This window comes from Ipomoea nil, unplaced genomic scaffold (genome assembly GCF_001879475.1).
Source record: "Ipomoea nil cultivar Tokyo-kokei standard unplaced genomic scaffold, Asagao_1.1 scaffold2280, whole genome shotgun sequence".
Classification (NCBI taxonomy): domain Eukaryota; kingdom Viridiplantae; phylum Streptophyta; class Magnoliopsida; order Solanales; family Convolvulaceae; genus Ipomoea; species Ipomoea nil.
Window position 1 is genome coordinate 1,382,207 of NW_017618708.1, and position 24,753 is coordinate 1,406,959.

The 24,753-nt window shown below is 43.6% G+C and overlaps 1 protein-coding gene and 1 long non-coding RNA gene across 2 annotated transcripts in view; one reads left to right on the forward strand and one right to left on the reverse strand.

Moving 5' to 3' along the window:
- The window catches only part of LOC109150759 (putative late blight resistance protein homolog R1A-4), a 118,543-nt gene that overhangs the window by 42,870 nt on the left and 50,920 nt on the right, over nucleotides 1-24,753 (forward strand). The gene's annotated exons all lie outside the window — the stretch shown is intronic.
- Nucleotides 21,625-23,918, reverse strand: LOC109150773. The gene is made up of 5 exons (XR_002049217.1): nucleotides 23,696-23,918; nucleotides 22,721-22,824; nucleotides 22,103-22,166; nucleotides 21,916-22,014; nucleotides 21,625-21,823 (listed from the first exon to the last, which is right to left on the reverse strand). It is a non-coding gene; the product is annotated as an uncharacterized LOC109150773 (long non-coding RNA).

Sequence of the window (24,753 nt, forward strand, 5' to 3'; positions counted from 1 at the left end):
TTCCAAAAATGATGTCATCAACATAGATTTGAACTAGCAAAACATGATCATCATCTTTGATCCGAAAGAGCGTTTTATCAACAGTTCCTTTCGTGAAACCACAATTGATAAGGAAGTACGAGAGCGTATCATACCAAGCTCGTGGAGCTTGTTTTAATCCATATAAGGCCTTTTTGAGATGATAGACTTTTTTTTGTCCGCAATCAATAGCGAAACCAGGTTGTTGTTCAACATACACTTCTTCTTCAAGAAGTCCGTTTAAGAACGCACTTTTGACATCCATCTGGTAGACTTTGAAATCTTTATATGCCGCATAGGCAAGAAACATTCGTATTGCTTCTGTAACACCCTTGATTTTCAAGACATTTAAAACTTAATAATAACGGTAATGTCTCATTAAATCCCAAAGCGTAACATAAGTGTACGGGGTGCTATGCCACACCTGGGCTAGAGAACCCAGGTGCACAGGCTGTCAAACTACTATCCTCTGAAATATAAATGCATAACATGGCACGCAGGCCGAAAGGGAAACTACACTACTTCTATGCTCCAGTTTTAGCGCGCTCCAGTGCTCTAATCCTCTGTGCCTGAAAGCCAAATATATCTGTTCAGCGAGAGATGCTGGTAACCCACACCAACGCGTTGAAATACAATACATATAGAGATATATATAGATATACGAAAACCATTTTGAGCATGAAGATATATCCTACGAACTCTAGCTTTTAAAACCGGGAATGACTCGACAGATAAGGCCAGACACAAGCAACAGTTATAACAGTCATATGCAGTTCGCAATAGGTAAGGCAAATAAGGCAAGGCATAAGCAATGATCACCACCCATCATAATCGATCCCCAACATAAATCCCACAGTCACATTTCTCCAAGACATTCATAAACACAGCTCATCCATATCACAACACATAGCACACTTTGTTGGCGCTACAGGACCAATCGCATGCCCATACATGAGGGTCAGCGCATATAGCTCTGACACGGCCCCGCAGCACCCTGCCCCGTATCGCAACACGGAGGGGTCGATCGCAACCGACCGATGAACCGCAGCTCATCATAATGTTTGATCGCAACCAAACAGTGGACCGCAGCCCAAGAGAGTGTGTTACCTGACTGTAGCCAGGAATTCCCATCTGACTACAGCCAGCCTCTGAACCGCAGCTCAGGAAAGATGTCACCTGATTGCAGCCAGGAATTCCCATCTGACTACAACCAGCTTCTGGACCGCAGCCCAGGATACTGTCATCCGACTACAGCCAGGAATTCCCAGCTGACTATAGCCGGCTTCTGAACCGCAGCTCAGGATAACCAATCCGATCGCAACCGAATTGGGGTAACACGCACACATAACACATAGCAAGCACATGCAACCCACATTACACATTGGGAAGGGGAATAAAGCGTATAACAACCTTATGCGTGATCCATCACGTACTAAGAATAGTCCTAAGGGGTTCATACTTCTTCCACCTAGGTCAACGGGATACCAATTCAACTAGCATGCAATATAATAGACTCATAAACCTACGAATGGTACCCGAAATATCAAACTAGACATAGGCACGACAAACGGGGTCCGTTGGGACACCACAGGGATCGGGGAAACATCAAACGGGGAAGCCGGGGTCCCGAGGGGGACAAATTCCAGCGGGTAACCGGTGGGTGGTGGGCCACCCGCCGGCTGCCCGCCGGAGTCACTGTTACGGGCAGCGGGTCGCCGGCGGGCAGCTGCCCGCCCGCCGGCCACCCGCTGCCAGGCGGTGGTTCACGGCGTCGGGTAGGTGGCGGGTCCCCTACCCCCCACTGACTCTTTTTCATCAAATACGTCCCGGGAACCGTTGTGGACCCCGAAACCATGCTTAGACACTTTTCAACGTAACTAACGACAACACATATACAATTAACAGATCAAATACGATAAACGAACGGCACATAACCTATCATGCTTTCCTAAATACAATCAACACCCAAACATGCGATTTCCCACCCGATAACCCAAGAATAAGATCATACGGTACAACCTAGGGTTCGAATCACTTTTACATCAACAAGGATACGGTTCGTCTTCTAATTGCAAGATTCGGTAAGAATAACACATAAACATCGAGGATGCCAATTAATCATCAAGAACATCATAATCATCAAGAACAACACATAATCATCAAAATCCCAATTAATCATCAAGAACATCATTATTATCAAGAAACTCCCAATATCAAGATTATCAAGATTCCCCATGGAATCATCGAATCAACATTAATAATAGTTACATAATTTCGCCATTCACAATAATATGGGGGAAACCCTAAGGGGAAATCATAGCTATGAAAATAGGTTTTGTTGAGACATGGGTTACCTCTTAGCCTTAATTAATTCCTTGGCTATGAAGGATCTTTCTTTAAGCTTTCTTGCTTTCTTGATTTCTTCTAAGGGGATTCTTGGAGCTCTCCTGGGGTGATGGGCGTGTATGCGTGTGGGAGGGGGTTTTAGGTGCTCCCTAAGTTCCCTATTTATAGATCCAAGGGTTTATTTAGAGTTTATTCCTATCGGGTTTAGAGGTTGGGTTTATATAATTGGGCCCATGGACTATGGTGGCCTTTTTCCCTAATTAACCATTATAATTTATTCTTTCTCCTGGGTTATTTAACTCATTAATTAATTAATCAGTTGGTTTTAGGGTCCGTAACACGGGGTGTTACACTCTCCCCCCCTTAACAGGAAGCTTCGTCCCCGAAGCTTGGCCCTGGGTGACAAAAGAAAGGAAAGTTTTCCCTTAGTTACCTGGAGTGAACAGCTCGGGGTACCGCTCCTTCATTGTGTCTTTAAGTTCCCATGTGGCTTCCTCGGTCCCGTGGTTGGTCCAGAGAACCTTTACCATTTCCACGACTCGGTTCCGGGTATTTCTTGTTTTGGTGTCCAGGATTCTTACGGGTTTCTCTTCGTATACTAGGGACTCGTCGAGGTCCACGGTTTCGTGTTGGAGTACGTGACTTGGATCGTGTATGTACTTCTTTAGCTGAGATACGTGGAACACGTTGTGTAGTCGTTCTAGCCCGGCGGGTAAGGCGAGGCGGTAGGCCAAGTCTCCGATTCTCTCCACGATTTCGTACGGGCCGATGAACCGGGGGCTGAGTTTTCCTTTCCTCCCGAACCTCATTACCCTCGAGTGGGCGAGATCCTTAGCCAGATCTTGTCCCCGAGGCTGAATTCGGCTCGCTTCCTTTTTAGGTCGGCGTACGACTTCTGGCGGTCTTGGGCGGCCTTCATCCTTTCCTGGATGCGTTTGACCTTAGCTATGGTGTCTTGTAGGTATTGGGGGCCCAGTGTTACCGGGTTGACCATATCTTCCCAGCATAATGGGGTTCTACATCTCTGACCATACAGTGCTTCATATGGTGCCATGCGAATGCTCGCGTGGTAGCTGTTGTTGTACGAGAACTCGATGAGGTCTAGGTGTTCTTCCCACGTTCCTCGGAAGTCGAGCGCGCAGGCTCTTAGCATGTCTTCGAGGGTTTGGATGGTTCTTTCGGTTTGACCGTCTGTGGTGGGGTGAAAGGCCGTGCTTAGCTTTAGTCGCGTCCCTAACGCCGCTTGTAGTGATTTCCAGAATTGCGAGAGGAACCTGGAATCTCGGTCGGATACAATGTTCCGGGGAACTCCGTGGTATTTCACTACCCGGTTTACGTAAGCTTGAGCTAGTTGCGTCATCGTCCATGTTTCCTTCATGGCAATGAACCGCGCTGTCTTGGTGAGTCGATCCACTATGACCCAGATTTTATCCTTACCGGTTTTTGTTGGGGGTAGCCCTCCGACGAAGTCCATGGATATGGAATCCCATTTTCCTTGTGGTATCTCAAGGGGTTGTACGAGTCCCTTGGGTTTGCATCGTTCGGCTTTTACCCTTTGGCAATTCAGGCACTTGGCCACAAAGTCTGCGACTTCCTTTTTCATATTCGGCCACCAGAATGATTTCTTTACGTCTTGGTATAACTTGTCACCGCCTGGGTGGACGGAGTAAGGGGAGTTGTGTCCTTCCTCCAAGATCTGTTGTTTCAAGTGGGAGTGCGTTGAGGGTACACACCACCTCCCCTTGTAGCGGAGGCTGCCGTCTGGGTGTGCTTCAAAGGGGCCCCCTTTCCCTCGAGTCAGGTCGCGGCGGATTTTATCTAGTTCCGGGTCCTGTTGTTGTCCTGATTTGATTTCCTCGAAGAGGGTGGGCACGGCCTGTGTGTTGAGTAGATAGGCATGGGGGCGAGTTTGTCCCTGCTCTATTATTTCCAGGTGTAGCCTTTGGAAGTCCCTGTACAGATGGTCCGGTAGGACCCACGTGGTGTTAAGGGAGTGATTTGTCTTCCGGCTTAGGGCATCTGCCACCACGTTGGCTTTTCCCTCGTGGTATTGAATGTCTAGGTCGTAGTCCTTTATGAGTTCCAGCCATCTTCGTTGTCTCATGTTTAGGTCTTTTTGAGTAAAGATGTACCTCAGGCTCTTATGGTCGGTGTAGATTTTGCATTGTACCCCATACAGGTAGTGCCTCCAGATTTTCAGTGCGAATATGATAGCGGCTAGCTCGAGGTCATGGGTGGGGTAATTCTCTTCGTGGGTTTTGAGTTGCCTGGATGCGTAAGCTATTACCTTGCCCTTTTGCATTAGTACGCATCCTAACCCTTTCTTGGATGCGTCGCTGTAGACTTCAAACCCTTCCGATCCGGAGGGTATGGCTAGCACGGGTGCAGTGGTTAGTTTATCCTTTAATTCTTGGAAGGCCGAGCTGGGCGGCGAACTCGGTCGCTATGAACGAGTTGGTAGCCCCTGAGTCGAATAATATGACAGTTGGGGTGGCGTGCACTAGGAAGGTTCCGGAGACTATGTTGCTATCTCCGATCCTGGCCTTGCTTAGGGTGAGGATTCTCCCCCGGGTAGGTGGCGCGATGGTTTGGTCAAGTGGGGCGGTTTTGGGGTTCTTAGCTTCCTTGGCGAGAATTGGGCGACTTCCTTCGGGTTTCCTTTTATACCCCAGTTGCATCCCTGGAGGCGGGTCCGCCACCTGTTGTAGCTGACATGCCTTGGCATAGGCCTCTCCGAGGGTCTCTGGTTGTTGGGCGGCCAAGGACCTCTGGTGTTCGGGCTTAAGGCCCATTAGGAATTTCCGGACTTTGATCATTTCGGTGGTACTAGCTCGGGGGCGAGGCGAGCCAGTTGGCAGAATCGTCGGTAGTATTCCGAGACCGGGGCCGTCCCTTGTCTTAGATTGAGGAATTCCTCGCACATGGCGGTCTTCAGGTGGTTGGGGTAGAACTGTTCTCGTAACTGCGTCTTTAAGTGCTCCCAGTTGAATCCGGGGTCTTGCTCGTACGTAGGCCCCTCGCGGGCCCACCAGTTGTCGGCCTCGTGCTTGAAATAGAAGGAGGCTATCCTGACCCGGTGGCGTTCGGGGCATTGGGTCGCCCTGAACACCTTGTCGAATGTCTCAATCCATTCCTCGAGGGTTGTGGGGTCTTCGTCTCCCGAGAGGGTGGGTGGTTGATGTGCCGAGACTTGGTGGTAGATTTCCAAGTTCTCGTCTGTTGGCAGAGGTTGGGGTACGATAGTACTTAGTTCCTGGGCAATTTGGGTCAGGCGTTGTAGGGCTTGAGTCAAGATTTCTTGAGAGGGGTGTCCCGGTGCTCCTGACTGTTTCTTCTTGGGTGCCATTCCTGGCGATTAAAGGTCGATATTATTTTGTGTTTCAATCTTGACATAATAAGTGGGGAAGGGATTCCTAATATTAGAGAGGGATAAAGTGGGAGGAGGTTACGTGTAGGTTTCACAATCTCACCGCGCGTCCTAAGATTCCTGAGTCTTATGTTCCTAAATATCTAGAGTTCAAGCTTAATGTCCTAAAGTCCGGTCTTAAGAGTCTTTCCTAGGGTCAAACTTAGGCTCTGATACCAACTGTAACACCCCTGATTTTCAAGACATTTAAAACTTAATAATAACGGTAATGTCTCATTAAATCCCAAAGCGTAACATAAGTGTACGGGGTGCTATGCCACACCTGGGCTAGAGAACCCAGGTGCACAGGCTGTCAAACTACTATCCTCTGAAATATAAATGCATAACATGGCACGCAGGCCGAAAGGGAAACTACACTACTTCTACGCTCCAGTTCTAGCGCGCTCCAGTGCTCTAATCCTCTGTGCCTGAAAGCCAAATATATCTGTTCAGCGAGAGATGCTGGTAACCCACACCAACGCGTTGAAATACAATACATATAGAGATATATATAGATATACGAAAACCATTTTGAGCATGAAGATATATCCTACGAACTCTAGCTTTTAAAACCGGGAATGACTCGACAGATAAGGCCAGACACAAGCAACAGTTATAACAGTCATATGCAGTTCGCAATAGGTAAGGCAAATAAGGCAAGGCATAAGCAATGATCACCACCCATCATAATCGATCCCCAACATAAATCCCACAGTCACATTTCTCCAAGACATTCATAAACACAGCTCATCCATATCACAACACATAGCACACTTTGTTGGCGCTACAGGACCAATCGCATGCCCATACATGAGGGTCAGCGCATATAGCTCTGACACGGCCCCGCAGCACCCTGCCCCGTATCGCAACACGGAGGGGTCGATCGCAACCGACCGATGAACCGCAGCTCATCATAATGTTTGATCGCAACCAAACAGTGGACCGCAGCCCAAGAGAGTGTGTTACCTGACTGTAGCCAGGAATTCCCATCTGACTACAGCCAGCCTCTGAACCGCAGCTCAGGAAAGATGTCACCTGATTGCAGCCAGGAATTCCCATCTGACTACAACCAGCTTCTGGACCGCAGCCCAGGATACTGTCATCCGACTACAGCCAGGAATTCCCAGCTGACTATAGCCGGCTTCTGAACCGCAGCTCAGGATAACCAATCCGATCGCAACCGAATTGGGGTAACACGCACACATAACACATAGCAAGCACATGCAACCCACATTACACATTGGGAAGGGGAATAAAGCGTATAACAACCTTATGCGTGATCCATCACGTACTAAGAATAGTCCTAAGGGGTTCATACTTCTTCCACCTAGGTCAACGGGATACCAATTCAACTAGCATGCAATATAATAGACTCATAAACCTACGAATGGTACCCGAAATATCAAACTAGACATAGGCACGACAAACGGGGTCCGTTGGGACACCACAGGGATCGGGGAAACATCAAACGGGGAAGCCGGGGTCCCGAGGGGGACAAATTCCAGCGGGTAGCCGGTGGGTGGTGGGCCACCCGCCGGCTGCCCGCCGGAGTCACTGTTACGGGCAGCGGGTCGCCGGCGGGCAGCTGCCCGCCCGCCGGCCACCCGCTGCCAGGCGGTGGTTCACGGCGTCGGGTAGGTGGCGGGTCCCCTACCCCCCACTGACTCTTTTTCATCAAATACGTCCCGGGAACCGTTGTGGACCCCGAAACCATGCTTAGACACTTTTCAACGTAACTAACGACAACACATATACAATTAACAGATCAAATACGATAAACGAACGGCACATAACCTATCATGCTTTCCTAAATACAATCAACACCCAAACATGCGATTTCCCACCCGATAACCCAAGAATAAGATCATACGGTACAACCTAGGGTTCGAATCACTTTTACATCAACAAGGATACGGTTCGTCTTCTAATTGCAAGATTCGGTAAGAATAACACATAAACATCGAGGATGCCAATTAATCATCAAGAACATCATAATCATCAAGAACAACACATAATCATCAAAATCCCAATTAATCATCAAGAACATCATTATTATCAAGAAACTCCCAATATCAAGATTATCAAGATTCCCCATGGAATCATCGAATCAACATTAATAATAGTTACATAATTTCGCCATTCACAATAATATGGGGGAAACCCTAAGGGGAAATCATAGCTATGAAAATAGGTTTTGTTGAGACATGGGTTACCTCTTAGCCTTAATTAATTCCTTGGCTATGAAGGATCTTTCTTTAAGCTTTCTTGCTTTCTTGATTTCTTCTAAGGGGATTCTTGGAGCTCTCCTGGGGTGATGGGCGTGTATGCGTGTGGGAGGGGGTTTTAGGTGCTCCCTAAGTTCCCTATTTATAGATCCAAGGGTTTATTTAGAGTTTATTCCTATCGGGTTTAGAGGTTGGGTTTATATAATTGGGCCCATGGACTATGGTGGCCTTTTTCCCTAATTAACCATTATAATTTATTCTTTCTCCTGGGTTATTTAACTCATTAATTAATTAATCAGTTGGTTTTAGGGTCCGTAACACGGGGTGTTACACTCTCCCCCCCTTAACAGGAAGCTTCGTCCCCGAAGCTTGGCCCTGGGTGACAAAAGAAAGGAAAGTTTTCCCTTAGTTACCTGGAGTGAACAGCTCGGGGTACCGCTCCTTCATTGTGTCTTTAAGTTCCCATGTGGCTTCCTCGGTCCCGTGGTTGGTCCAGAGAACCTTTACCATTTCCACGACTCGGTTCCGGGTATTTCTTGTTTTGGTGTCCAGGATTCTTACGGGTTTCTCTTCGTATACTAGGGACTCGTCGAGGTCCACGGTTTCGTGTTGGAGTACGTGACTTGGATCGTGTATGTACTTCTTTAGCTGAGATACGTGGAACACGTTGTGTAGTCGTTCTAGCCCGGCGGGTAAGGCGAGGCGGTAGGCCAAGTCTCCGATTCTCTCCACGATTTCGTACGGGCCGATGAACCGGGGGCTGAGTTTTCCTTTCCTCCCGAACCTCATTACCCTCGAGTGGGCGAGATCCTTAGCCAGATCTTGTCCCCGAGGCTGAATTCGGCTCGCTTCCTTTTTAGGTCGGCGTACGACTTCTGGCGGTCTTGGGCGGCCTTCATCCTTTCCTGGATGCGTTTGACCTTAGCTATGGTGTCTTGTAGGTATTGGGGGCCCAGTGTTACCGGGTTGACCATATCTTCCCAGCATAATGGGGTTCTACATCTCTGACCATACAGTGCTTCATATGGTGCCATGCGAATGCTCGCGTGGTAGCTGTTGTTGTACGAGAACTCGATGAGGTCTAGGTGTTCTTCCCACGTTCCTCGGAAGTTGAGCGCGCAGGCTCTTAGCATGTCTTCGAGGGTTTGGATGGTTCTTTCGGTTTGACCGTCTGTGGTGGGGTGAAAGGCCGTGCTTAGCTTTAGTCGCGTCCCTAACGCCGCTTGTAGTGATTTCCAGAATTGCGAGAGGAACCTGGAATCTCGGTCGGATACAATGTTCCGGGGAACTCCGTGGTATTTCACTACCCGGTTTACGTAAGCTTGAGCTAGTTGCGTCATCGTCCATGTTTCCTTCATGGCAATGAACCGCGCTGTCTTGGTGAGTCGATCCACTATGACCCAGATTTTATCCTTACCGGTTTTTGTTGGGGGTAGCCCTCCGACGAAGTCCATGGATATGGAATCCCATTTTCCTTGTGGTATCTCAAGGGGTTGTACGAGTCCCTTGGGTTTGCATCGTTCGGCTTTTACCCTTTGGCAATTCAGGCACTTGGCCACAAAGTCTGCGACTTCCTTTTTCATATTCGGCCACCAGAATGATTTCTTTACGTCTTGGTATAACTTGTCACCGCCTGGGTGGACGGAGTAAGGGGAGTTGTGTCCTTCCTCCAAGATCTGTTGTTTCAAGTGGGAGTGCGTTGAGGGTACACACCACCTCCCCTTGTAGCGGAGGCTGCCGTCTGGGTGTGCTTCAAAGGGGCCCCCTTTCCCTCGAGTCAGGTCGCGGCGGATTTTATCTAGTTCCGGGTCCTGTTGTTGTCCTGATTTGATTTCCTCGAAGAGGGTGGGCACGGCCTGTGTGTTGAGTAGATAGGCATGGGGGCGAGTTTGTCCCTGCTCTATTATTTCCAGGTGTAGCCTTTGGAAGTCCCTGTACAGATGGTCCGGTAGGACCCACGTGGTGTTAAGGGAGTGATTTGTCTTCCGGCTTAGGGCATCTGCCACCACGTTGGCTTTTCCCTCGTGGTATTGAATGTCTAGGTCGTAGTCCTTTATGAGTTCCAGCCATCTTCGTTGTCTCATGTTTAGGTCTTTTTGAGTAAAGATGTACCTCAGGCTCTTATGGTCGGTGTAGATTTTGCATTGTACCCCATACAGGTAGTGCCTCCAGATTTTCAGTGCGAATATGATAGCGGCTAGCTCGAGGTCATGGGTGGGGTAATTCTCTTCGTGGGTTTTGAGTTGCCTGGATGCGTAAGCTATTACCTTGCCCTTTTGCATTAGTACGCATCCTAACCCTTTCTTGGATGCGTCGCTGTAGACTTCAAACCCTTCCGATCCGGAGGGTATGGCTAGCACGGGTGCAGTGGTTAGTTTATCCTTTAATTCTTGGAAGGCCGAGCTGGGCGGCGAACTCGGTCGCTATGAACGAGTTGGTAGCCCCTGAGTCGAATAATATGACAGTTGGGGTGGCGTGCACTAGGAAGGTTCCGGAGACTATGTTGCTATCTCCGATCCTGGCCTTGCTTAGGGTGAGGATTCTCCCCCGGGTAGGTGGCGCGATGGTTTGGTCAAGTGGGGCGGTTTTGGGGTTCTTAGCTTCCTTGGCGAGAATTGGGCGACTTCCTTCGGGTTTCCTTTTATACCCCAGTTGCATCCCTGGAGGCGGGTCCGCCACCTGTTGTAGCTGACATGCCTTGGCATAGGCCTCTCCGAGGGTCTCTGGTTGTTGGGCGGCCAAGGACCTCTGGTGTTCGGGCTTAAGGCCCATTAGGAATTTCCGGACTTTGATCATTTCGGTGGGTACTAGCTCGGGGGCGAGGCGAGCCAGTTGGCAGAATCGTCGGTAGTATTCCGAGACCGGGGCCGTCCCTTGTCTTAGATTGAGGAATTCCTCGCACATGGCGGTCTTCAGGTGGTTGGGGTAGAACTGTTCTCGTAACTGCGTCTTTAAGTGCTCCCAGTTGAATCCGGGGTCTTGCTCGTACGTAGGCCCCTCGCGGGCCCACCAGTTGTCGGCCTCGTGCTTGAAATAGAAGGAGGCTATCCTGACCCGGTGGCGTTCGGGGCATTGGGTCGCCCTGAACACCTTGTCGAATGTCTCAATCCATTCCTCGAGGGTTGTGGGGTCTTCGTCTCCCGAGAGGGTGGGTGGTTGATGTGCCGAGACTTGGTGGTAGATTTCCAAGTTCTCGTCTGTTGGCAGAGGTTGGGGTACGATAGTACTTAGTTCCTGGGCAATTTGGGTCAGGCGTTGTAGGGCTTGAGTCAAGATTTCTTGAGAGGGGTGTCCCGGTGCTCCTGACTGTTTCTTCTTGGGTGCCATTCCTGGCGATTAAAGGTCGATATTATTTTGTGTTTCAATCTTGACATAATAAGTGGGGAAGGGATTCCTAATATTAGAGAGGGATAAAGTGGGAGGAGGTTACGTGTAGGTTTCACAATCTCACCGCGCGTCCTAAGATTCCTGAGTCTTATGTTCCTAAATATCTAGAGTTCAAGCTTAATGTCCTAAAGTCCGGTCTTAAGAGTCTTTCCTAGGGTCAAACTTAGGCTCTGATACCAACTGTAACACCCCTGATTTTCAAGACATTTAAAACTTAATAATAACGGTAATGTCTCATTAAATCCCAAAGCGTAACATAAGTGTACGGGGTGCTATGCCACACCTGGGCTAGAGAACCCAGGTGCACAGGCTGTCAAACTACTATCCTCTGAAATATAAATGCATAACATGGCACGCAGGCCGAAAGGGAAACTACACTACTTCTACGCTCCAGTTCTAGCGCGCTCCAGTGCTCTAATCCTCTGTGCCTGAAAGCCAAATATATCTGTTCAGCGAGAGATGCTGGTAACCCACACCAACGCGTTGAAATACAATACATATAGAGATATATATAGATATACGAAAACCATTTTGAGCATGAAGATATATCCTACGAACTCTAGCTTTTAAAACCGGGAATGACTCGACAGATAAGGCCAGACACAAGCAACAGTTATAACAGTCATATGCAGTTCGCAATAGGTAAGGCAAATAAGGCAAGGCATAAGCAATGATCACCACCCATCATAATCGATCCCCAACATAAATCCCACAGTCACATTTCTCCAAGACATTCATAAACACAGCTCATCCATATCACAACACATAGCACACTTTGTTGGCGCTACAGGACCAATCGCATGCCCATACATGAGGGTCAGCGCATATAGCTCTGACACGGCCCCGCAGCACCCTGCCCCGTATCGCAACACGGAGGGGTCGATCGCAACCGACCGATGAACCGCAGCTCATCATAATGTTTGATCGCAACCAAACAGTGGACCGCAGCCCAAGAGAGTGTGTTACCTGACTGTAGCCAGGAATTCCCATCTGACTACAGCCAGCCTCTGAACCGCAGCTCAGGAAAGATGTCACCTGATTGCAGCCAGGAATTCCCATCTGACTACAACCAGCTTCTGGACCGCAGCCCAGGATACTGTCATCCGACTACAGCCAGGAATTCCCAGCTGACTATAGCCGGCTTCTGAACCGCAGCTCAGGATAACCAATCCGATCGCAACCGAATTGGGGTAACACGCACACATAACACATAGCAAGCACATGCAACCCACATTACACATTGGGAAGGGGAATAAAGCGTATAACAACCTTATGCGTGATCCATCACGTACTAAGAATAGTCCTAAGGGGTTCATACTTCTTCCACCTAGGTCAACGGGATACCAATTCAACTAGCATGCAATATAATAGACTCATAAACCTACGAATGGTACCCGAAATATCAAACTAGACATAGGCACGACAAACGGGGTCCGTTGGGACACCACAGGGATCGGGGAAACATCAAACGGGGAAGCCGGGGTCCCGAGGGGGACAAATTCCAGCGGGTAGCCGGTGGGTGGTGGGCCACCCGCCGGCTGCCCGCCGGAGTCACTGTTACGGGCAGCGGGTCGCCGGCGGGCAGCTGCCCGCCCGCCGGCCACCCGCTGCCAGGCGGTGGTTCACGGCGTCGGGTAGGTGGCGGGTCCCCTACCCCCCACTGACTCTTTTTCATCAAATACGTCCCGGGAACCGTTGTGGACCCCGAAACCATGCTTAGACACTTTTCAACGTAACTAACGACAACACATATACAATTAACAGATCAAATACGATAAACGAACGGCACATAACCTATCATGCTTTCCTAAATACAATCAACACCCAAACATGCGATTTCCCACCCGATAACCCAAGAATAAGATCATACGGTACAACCTAGGGTTCGAATCACTTTTACATCAACAAGGATACGGTTCGTCTTCTAATTGCAAGATTCGGTAAGAATAACACATAAACATCGAGGATGCCAATTAATCATCAAGAACATCATAATCATCAAGAACAACACATAATCATCAAAATCCCAATTAATCATCAAGAACATCATTATTATCAAGAAACTCCCAATATCAAGATTATCAAGATTCCCCATGGAATCATCGAATCAACATTAATAATAGTTACATAATTTCGCCATTCACAATAATATGGGGGAAACCCTAAGGGGAAATCATAGCTATGAAAATAGGTTTTGTTGAGACATGGGTTACCTCTTAGCCTTAATTAATTCCTTGGCTATGAAGGATCTTTCTTTAAGCTTTCTTGCTTTCTTGATTTCTTCTAAGGGGATTCTTGGAGCTCTCCTGGGGTGATGGGCGTGTATGCGTGTGGGAGGGGGTTTTAGGTGCTCCCTAAGTTCCCTATTTATAGATCCAAGGGTTTATTTAGAGTTTATTCCTATCGGGTTTAGGGGTTGGGTTTATATAATTGGGCCCATGGACTATGGTGGCCTTTTTCCCTAATTAACCATTATAATTTATTCTTTCTCCTGGGTTATTTAACTCATTAATTAATTAATCAGTTGGTTTTAGGGTCCGTAACACGGGGTGTTACAGCTTCAAGCCTGGCTACAGGGGCGAAGGTTTCATCAAAATCAATACCTTATTCTTGACAGTAGCCTTTAGCAACAAGACGAGCTTTGTTCCTAACAATGAGACCATCTTCACTCATTTTGTTTCTGAATACCCATTTGGTTCCAATGACATTTTGATGTGTAGGTCTCGGAACAAGTTCCCATACATTGTTTCGTTGAAATTGGTGAAGTTCCTCTTTCATGGCTATAACCCAATCTGGGTCGCTTAGTGCTTATTCAATAGATTTTGGTTCCATTTGTGATAGAAAACGGGCCATTATATTTTCGTGCAAGGAAGCTCTCGTTCTTACTCCTTCTTGTACATCTCCAATGACTTGATCAGGAGGATGGTCTCTCAACCATCTTAGATCTGGTTCAAAAGGTGGTTGTTGCTGCTGATCAATCATTTCAGGAATATAGGGTAGGTCAATGTATATCATAGGTTCTGAGGTAGGTTGAACATTCGTGTTAGTGACTCGTGTTTCTTCAACAGTTTGAGCACTAGCTTCGGAATTCGTAGACTTCGGTTGATATTTTGTGTAAGATGGAAGATGATCTTCGAAGTCTGAATCTTCGTCATCAATGATTACATTTTCTTGAGAGGTTGAGCCTTGACCAGTCATTTTATCCATCTCAACAGGGATTTTCTCGGATTTTTCATCAAATTTAACATGTATAGATTCTTCTATGACCATTGTTCTTTTGTTGAGAACTCTGTATGCTTTGCTAACCGAAGAATATCCCATAAATAATCCTTCATCAGCTCTTTCGTCAAACGCTCTTAGATGAGTCTTCTCGTTATTATGAATAAAGCACCTGCAACCAAAGATATGAAAGTAGCTAATGACAGGTTTCTTACCTTTCCATAATTCATATGGAGTGAGATTGTGAGCTTTGTTGATCAGGGATCGATTTTGTGTGTAGCAAGCTGTATTGATAGCTTCGGCCCAAAAACGCTTAGGCAAACCCGAATGTGCAATCATTGTTCGTGCTGCTTATTTCAAGGTTCTGTTTCTTCTTTCCGCAACACCATTTTGTTGTGGTGTTCTTGCTGCCGAAAGTTGGTGAAATATGCCATTTTGTCCGCAGAAATCCTTGATGACTTTGTTGACAAATTCAGTTCCCTGATCTGATCTAATCCTTATAATGTTGATTTCCTTCTCTATTTGAAGTTGTCTCAAAAGATTGGGCAGAACAATTTCTGTTTCGTTCTTCTTCTTTAGGAACAGTGCCCATGTATACTTCGTGTGATCATCTACCACGACCAGTGTGTATTTTCGTCCACTGAGACTTGCGGGGTCAACTCGTCCGAATAAGTCCATATGTAGCAAGCTCAATGGTCGAGAGTTTACGTCTGACTCTTTGGACTTGAAGGATGATTTTATTTGCTTTCCTTTTTGACACGCTTCACAAATCTTGTCTTTAACGTATGTTGCTTTTGGTAGACCTTCTACTAGATCTTTCTTTGCAAGCTTGTTGATGGTCTTTATGTTCAAGTGACTCAGCTTGTTGTGCCATTCCCAGCATAGATCTGCATTGCTTTTAGCTACAAGAAAAACGTTAGCATTAAATGAGTTCCAAGTGATAACATACATATTTTTCTTTCGTTCACTGAGAGAACAATTTCGCCATCTTTCGTGCTGACGATATTGCATTTATCTTTGGAGAATTAGACGTTATATCCTTTGTCACAAAACTGACTTGTGCGTAGCAGATTGAATTTCAATCCTTCTACGTATGAGACATTTTGAATTGTTATGCCATTTCTGATGACATCTCCTGTCCCACAAGTTTTTCCACTTATTTCTCCTCCAAATATCACTTTTGGGCCATCAATTTCTTTAAAGTTGCTCAAAATCGTTTTGTCACCAGTCATATGTCTTGAGCATCCACTGTCCACATACCATATGACTTGTTTTTCCTGCAAGAAAGATTATGCATTTTTAGGTACCCCTTCGGTTACGGGTCCTTCGGGGTTAGAGGTCAACTTTGGGATCCAAGCAAGCCTATAGTAACCTCTATTCATTCTCGGTCCCTTGTACCCGTTAAAGACATGATAATCATAAAAGATTTTTGAAAAGGTTTTGTTCTTATATCGTTCTTGAAAATCATCAGTAGGAGGATTATGATACTGCTTGGAATAATTGGTTTGTTTATGCAGATGTATTTTGTCAAATTGCGCTTTTGACAGAGGTTTGCGATAATCAAACCAATCTTCCTCGGTTGGTCCACTCCATCCATTGCCTGTCCTCGATCTTCTGAATGACCTCTCGGCATGTCTGATATGTCCATTTCCATGTGGAGGATTCTTTCGTGCAAAATTAGGACTATTTTGCCTCTGATTAACATTTGGTTTTGTCCTTGATTGATTATTCCTTATAGGCTGACCTTTGTTTTGATATAGATTAACTCTATTTCTGTTTGGTCCATTCCATTTGGCATTTTTGTTCCTAGGATTGCCTTTCAAGGAATTTTCATTTCTCGGTTCCACAATTCGTTGTACAGCCGTTCCCTTAGGTTGGCTTGTTGATTGTGGTATTTCACCACTGTTAACCTTGGTCACTGGCTCAGACATTTGAGTGGGACCTTGAACCAAAGCAGATGTAAAACTTTCACGGGTGTAAACATTTGTGGGTTTGTTTAAGGTGACATGTGAAGAGGAGCCGAGGTCATAACCAATTCCGGTTCTTTCCCCAGGCGGTTTTGAACCATTTATCATTCGGTCCATCAGATTGGACGAATTATTAACTGAGTCAAGAACCTCATGCAAATGTTGCTCCCGCTTCTCTCTTTCTGTACACTGCTCTTTGAGAGATAGAACTTGCTTTTCGAGCTGATCCTTTACAATGGCTAGCTTTATGTTCTCTATTCGAACTTGCCTTAGCTCATTGTGGCTGATCAATAGTCGAGAGCTCTCCTCTTTCAATTCTGAGTATGTGCTATTTATGATAGCAAATCTCCTCATCATATCACTGACAGATTCATTGGAGTGTTGATCATTTGATGAGTTCGTTTCTAACGAAAGAAAGGAAGAGGATTGAGAGTCTACCTCTTCATCTTGTTCCATAAGACACATTTCACTTGATTTTTCTTCCTCGCTGAAAAAACACAACAGTCCCTTTTCTTCTTCAGCACTGTCATCATCCGAGCTTGAGCTTGAGGAACTGCTTTCGGATTCATTGTTTTCGGTCGTTTCATTTACGACCATTGCTTTTCTCCTTCTTTCGTTTCTGGAGTTCGACGATTCTGGTTTGTCACTCATTTTGATGGATTAGCTAGTTTCTTTTGTCGTTCCCAAGTCCTGATGTTTGCTAACCATTGGATGTGGGCAATTTGCCTTAAAATGTCCAGGCTTTTGACAATTGTAGCACAGCATTTGGGAATCCACTGTTTCTTGTCTTGGTGGAAGTGGAGATCTTTCATGTTGCCTTCGGCTTGATGATCTTTGGAAGTCTTGGAAGTTGTTTTTCCGCATGAATCTTTTCATTTTCCTAACAAACATGGCATATTGTTCGTCAGATAAAAAATTTGAAGAGTTAGAGGTTGACCTATTTGACGTCGAGGGTTGTTGGTCATGGCCACGTTTCTGATCTCGTGTTCTTCCAACTCCTTCGGTTCGTGCTCGAACTCATTAGCTTTCAGATCACTGAAGATTTTGCTTGTACTCGTGGTTTTCATGTCGCGATGATCTCTCATTGTGGTGACTTTCATGTCCCATGATTTCGGGAGACCTCGAAGAATCTTCAAGTTCTTCTCTTTTTCAGTGAGCTCTTTTCCGAGATCTGAAAGATCACCCAGAAGCTTTGTGAATCTGAGTTCCATGTCGGTGATAGCTTCGTTAGGCATCATCTTGAAGTCTTCAAACTTCTTCATGGCAACAGTGAGTTTGTTGTCTTTTTCTTGCTCATCTCCTTCTCCCAAGTTCATAAGAACGTTCCAGATTTCCATGGCTGTTTTGCATTTGCGAACTCTCGGGAAGAGAGAATCGTCCAATGATTTGTAAAGGATGTCTCATGCTACATTATCCAGGTTTGCTCTTGTTTTCTCATCCGAGTTAAGCTGAGACTTTGGTTTCGGTATCATTGGTTCTGCATCAGCTCCTTGTGCAGCAGCATTGGTGTTCACCATCATCACTGTGATGGGTCCTGTGCATATGACATCCCACATTTCATCATGGATCGCCGAGAGATGTGCCTGCATCCTTACTTTCCAATCATCAAATTTTGATAGATTAAAGGCAAGAGGCCTAGATCGGTTAGCATGATCCTTTTCCATTTTCCTTTTAAAAAATAAGTGCAAAGACGAGAAAAAGGAGATTTTAAACTTTTTGTAAAAAGGGATCTACCAGGCAGTAAAGGCAAAGCTTTTACTGTTCAAGGTAACGGCTCTGATACCACTTGTTGGTCCTGGTAGAGTCGAAAGGAGAGTCTAGAGGGGGGGGGGGGGGGGTGAATAGACTCACTTCGTTTTTCACAAAAATAACTCCTTTCGGGATTATTACGCAGCGGATATGTAATGTAAATTTTAAGTTTCTTTGCACTGTTTGATCTTATGGAGAACTTTCGGTTAGGGCTAATGAAATGCGATGCACGAAAGTAAAATGCTGAAATGTAAAGAGACAAAGACAAGAGATTTTTATAATGGTTCGGCCAACTGTGCCTACTCCACTCTTCTTTCACAACTCGTGAAAGGTTTGCACTATCACTCCTAGTACAAATTACACCAAGATAGCTTCCTTGATCACTAAGCCGGACAGCTACTTGAAGGTTTTTCAACTCCTCGAGTTTACTCCGCCTCTATCAACTTCTTCTTCAGAGTTGAGGGTTGGATTTGAATAATCTTTGAGTTTCTCCAACACGTTGAAGTCTTGATTGGTTGGTGGCTAGATGGATAATCAGCGTGTACAAAGGTGCAAGACTTCTTCAAGGTTGTGTGAATGAAATCAAATTTGCTTCTTCAAAATATCACACCTTGAATCACTGGATTTCAAAAGCTTTGAGAGAGTGTTCTTAATGTAAGGAGCTTTTGAGAATGGGAGTTTGATCGTTCAGAAAACCAGCACCTTCTAATGTGGAGAAGATGGGTATTTATAGGTGAGAAGAAATCCATCCGTTGGAGGGAGATGGCATTTCAAACCTATGATCAAGTGGTTAATAACCGAAGAGCCTTGTGCATTTATTGCTTCATTAAATGCGGATGTACTATAGAGACGTTGGAGACAAACACTTTTGCTTATTTTGTCTTCTAGCTCTGAAAAGTAGTACGGTGGCATTTAATGCACCTTGATAAGTGTGCTCTTAATCCTAGGAGAGTTTCTTCCTAGGATGATCTTCAGATTAGACAGATTGACAACATTCTTCTTGAGTTGAGAGAAGATGAGTTGTCTTGACAACCACAAAGGTCTTTTGGTCAGAAGGCTTCTTTCGGCTTTTGCCTTCTGTTGTAGAAGATCATCTTTCGTTGTTCAGTAGGGATGAGACTGTGCTTCATCGAACTGTTCTTCATTCGTCGAGAGAGAGACCTAATTAAAAAAAAATGGCTCTTAACTCAGTTTCGTGTGTTTGTCTAGCTTTACACGAATTACATGTTGAGTTAAGGTACCTTCCGTCTAAGACGAAGGTAACGAAACAAATGACAAAAAGTTAGGGGTCTACTTCTAAGTTACATTGGTATCATCAAAATCCTAATACACATGTTCCTAACAAACTCATCCATTTCGGTCGAGTTAACCCGATCGGCTCGGTCTATTTTTTTTATTATATATATGTGTGTGTGCGCGCGCGAGCATACATATATATAATATGACATATATACACTCGTAGACTAGTTCGATACTTTGAATCTTTGGATGATTGAAGTATTTGAGTATTTCATATTTGAGTATTTTTAATTTTTAATATTGTTTTAATGTTTTTTTTTTGAAAACCATTGTTTTGATGTTATGACTTATGAATTATCATTAATTCATTTATTTGGATGTGTTATTTGATTAAATGTTGAAAACAACCTCATTAAAATTGTCAAACTACAAGTCTACCACTGTTTTTTTTGCGCCCGCCTAGCACCGCCTAGATTCCGCCTAGGCGCTAGGCGCTAGGCGCTGTCCGGGCGCCCGACTAGCGCCTAGCGCCTACTGCAACTATGCTTCCAAAGATACCTTGTAGCTCTCAATTCTTCTATTTCTTGTCTCCAAAATTGAACATGAATCTTCTAGGGTTAAATCAAAGCCGGATTTTATAGCAGGAGTCAAAGCCGAGACAATATTGGAATTTCACTTATTATATTTTTGAAATTGCCGACTTTATGATTTTAGAATTATTGTAGCCCACTTTGGATTTGGAAAATGCATCCCTTTATTTGCTTTGGAAATTGCAGCTACTCCCTTTTAATTTGGAAGCTGCTCCTTTCTTAATTTATTTCAGCCGCCCCTTCATTTTGCAACCAGCGCATTTAATTTCTTCGCATAGCGTCATTCGACGCGTCGAGCGCCTTGGCTTTATCTTCAAATTCGTCTTAAATCACTAACAAACATCGTAAAACATTCAAAACAAGTGTGAACCATAATTAAATAATAAAATAAAAAATTATGCAATTAAATTATCATTTTCATGAAATTGAACCTAACAAACATGATCAAACTAATACAAGAAATAAGCACAATTTGACTCACATCACTTGGCTTGAAAGATTTCATCATGAATGATAGTTTTAGTGGCGGAGCCACAATGGGGGCAGTGGGATCAGCTACCCCCCTCACCCTTTTCCCCTTTAATATATATTTACATCTATAAGTTACTAAGTAATTTAGTTGCTTAGTTGGTTAAACCTTGCAAATGACATGAAATGTCATGAGTTTGAATTGTAACCTCACTTATAGCGATTTTGTATAATTATATTCTTGTGTTCGAACCTCACTTACAACAATTTTGTATAATTCTATTTTTTTGTGTATATATTTTAACTTCTTTTCTTTACTTAAAGTGTTCTCACCCTTCAATAAATTAAATATTTTTCAAACTATTTTATCTAATCAATTATGTTTTATATTTTGCCATAAATATTTTTTATTACATTTCAAAGTGTTTTTTAAATTTCACCCTACCCAAGTACACTAGTACAAAAAAAGCTTTTAGAGGCACCCATAAAACACATTCCGAGTCACCTGTACAGGTGACTCGGATCTTGGAGACTGTGAAAGTCCTCCACTTTCCGAGTCACCCGTAAAGGGTGACTCGAAAAGTGGAGGATGTTTTTTTTAATTTTTTAATACAGAGTATCCGAGGCACCTGCTCCGCTGCAGGTGCCTCGGATTCTCATTTATTATTATTATAATATTGCTTTTCCGCGGCACCTCTGACATGATGGGTGCTGCGAAAAGTTTTTATATATTTTTTTATTATTTCTTTCCGCGTCACCCTACTTCGAGAGGGTGACGTGGTTTTTTTTTTTTTTTTTTTTTTTAAATTGAATATTCCCTAATTTTATTGATTCAACCTGTACAGAATTTTCTAAATTCACCAAATGCACACAAAAATTTATCAAAAAAGAATAACAATTAATTAAACTATCTATAAATATTCAACAATAATTAAATTAAAATCAACTAATAATTAACACTAATAACTTATAACCCAAACACAACAGTATATATAATTCACGAGTAATAATCAACACAATAAAATACCACAATACACTTATAATATCAACACAATATATAATAACAATCAACACTACATTCAAATATAAACTAAGCATAAGTTAATGTTTAAACTAAATTTACACGCACTCTTCTAAAAAATATTCTGCCCACAACTCTCGAACTTCATCTATGTCGTTCAAGGAGTAGGGTGCTTCATTATCAAATATCTGCATAATAATTTTAATTATTCAAATTAGTAAACATATTAATTAATAAATTATAATTCAAATATACATATAGTTGTATTTAAATTACTTACCCCATGTAGACAATCAACCTTTGAATACTTAGTAACGATCTCTAACATGTATCTTAGTACATAATATCCACATTCAGTGCCTCCCGGCTGTTGTGGACACTACAAAATACAAACAAAGGTTAATATCATATTAATAAATAAAAACAAAGGTTATTATCATATTAAAACTTTAACTTTAACTTCATACTTTGCATTGCATCCATTCAATCGCTTTAGTTCTTCCTCCAATTGTAGAAAGAGATCGAAATTCCCTATATTAGTAATAAATATTTATATTGATGTATAAATAACATATAATATCATTTAAAATATATACATGGTATTTGTGCTAAGATTTTACTTACATATTCAAATAAATTTTGACTTCAAAGTGCCTTGTATTTTTCAAAGGATCAAACACATACACCGTTTTTGAAGATGCGCAAATCACAAGCAATATCCAATGATTACTACATTTACAAAACATATATATATATATATATATATATATATATATATATATATATATATATATATATTAAAATTCTAATATCAAACACTTCAAATAAAGTTATTAAGTTATATATATTAGTGCGTTTTTCATACATCCAACTCCGATCCATATCTGTCAATTATAGTACTATGAAATACCATTTATTTCATATATTTAGAAATAATACTATTTTTATATTTGTGTCACTAATATTAAGATTTGACATCTTAAATTAACATTATTAGATCAAATATAGAGGATTTAATTTAACCTTAAAGAATAGATAGATGTTACGATGAGATGAGAGGTAGATAGCATTTAAAGAATACATACCTTATGGCACCCTGAACACGGGTGTTCCCCAAGTGGTATCCCACTGATTTCCAAAATCCAAACTGAATCAACCCTTTGGCAACATCTTCTTCCTCTATTCCAAACTGAATCCAACAGTAACACTCAACACAATCATAGGCAGGTTAATGGAACAAGTACACAATAAATTTGCAAGTAGAAAGACAATTGTTATAATATCTCTAAGTGGTCATTGCTGTCTGGTGGTCTGAGTATTTATAGATATGATAAAATGGACTTTCCTACAAAATTAAAAGGTAAGCCTTAAAGAACACAAATGAAATGAAATGAAATGATTGCAATGAAAGAAGGAGGGATGCTAAGCAAGCATTTTATAAGCTAACACAACATTTGCATTACAAACAAGTAAACACTGCACATTTGCATATAGATAAAAATGAGATTTACAATAACAACCTTTAAAAGTATAAGCTACACCCATATTTTTTTGATAGTTGATTTAGAACATCCTCACATGTCAGAAAACATCATTATATTAAACCACTGTTGCACAAAACCAAACCACATTAAATTGTGTCTTGAAATGATCATATGAAAACCATATTTAGCAAAAAGAATATGTATTTTCTGCATTATAGCCTGTGATTAGCAAGCATAAAATTGATTCATAGAAAAAGAAATAGTAATAAGCCTTGACTCAAAAAAGATACATCTATCAAATGATTTCATTACTAGTTAATAGAGTTATCAGTCTTGATTAGCTGAAAGTGAACTTTTTGATTTTAAAAAGCTCAAATTTGGCAAAAAAAACTCTTACTCCATATTCATCTGTTCTATCCACTACTGCTAGCCCAAAAGAAACTATTTCACACAAGCCTCTCACAAAATTATGCTCAGATCAGACCAACCACTCACAATGCCCATGAGCTTCAAGAGAACACACAATTCATTCTCAAATAATTAAAATTCACACAATTCGAGAGAGAGAGAGCAGACCTTACCACGAGGGGCGAACCGGCGAAGCAGCGAGGCGGCGAGGCGGCGAAGGTTGCTGCTGTTGTCCGTCGCGGCTGTCTACAGATCGAGGGAGGCGAGGGACGCACCGGAGGCGGCGAGGTGGAGAGCCAGACGGCGTGGCCGGCGATGGAGAGCTTAGGCGATGGCCGGCGATGGAGTTTCCAGATCTGTGGCGGCGATGAAGATTAGGGAGAGATCGATGGTTTTTTTTGGGTGAAGTGCCAAATAGCACCATGAACCAATAGCGAAATGTCATGCCGCACCCTGACTTTTCATAAGTGCCGATTCGATGCACAAACTAATTTTTTTTTTTCCATCAAGAACTTTTCATAAGTTACCCGGTAAATCTGATGACATGGAACCAGTAAATATGATGTGGCATTATTAATTTTAATTTAAAAAAAAAAAAAAAAAAAAAAAAAAACTAAAACTCACAGCACCACCGTGACCTTCGTCTCTCCCATCACTTTTGCTCTCTTTCTCTCTCATGTGTTCCCTTTTGGCGAAGCAAGCAGGCATCGATGATGGCCAACTCCCCTCCCTTCTCGTGCTTTTCTCTTCATCTTCGCCTCCTCTTCCTCTTTAATGGCAGCACGGTGCCATCAGCAAGCAGATCCGGCAGTAGCAATGGACGGCGATGGTTGGCGGTGTCTAGAAGTAGCGAGGGGACGAGCTCCGTCCTTTCCCTTCTCATCTCATCTAAAGCGGTTGTCTCCAGAGTCATCTGGTTTAGGCGAAGAAAAGGATCGCCATTGGGAGTTGAAGAGGCAAAGCTATTCCAGAGTCATCCGTTCTTGTCCAAGATTGAAAAGTCCATGGTGACTATTTCTGTACTGGCGCAGAAGTTGGTGAGGATCCAAGCGAATATTATCTCGAAATGCTAAATGAGTTGCAGGAAACTGGTTTGAGTTTTTTTTTTTTTTTTTTTTTTTTTTTTTTTTAGAAAACTGGTTTGAGTTTTGATTGCAAGAATTTCTTAATGGAAGAGATTTTGGCCTTGGAGGAGGCAAAAGATTTTGTGGCCAAGTTGTAGGACT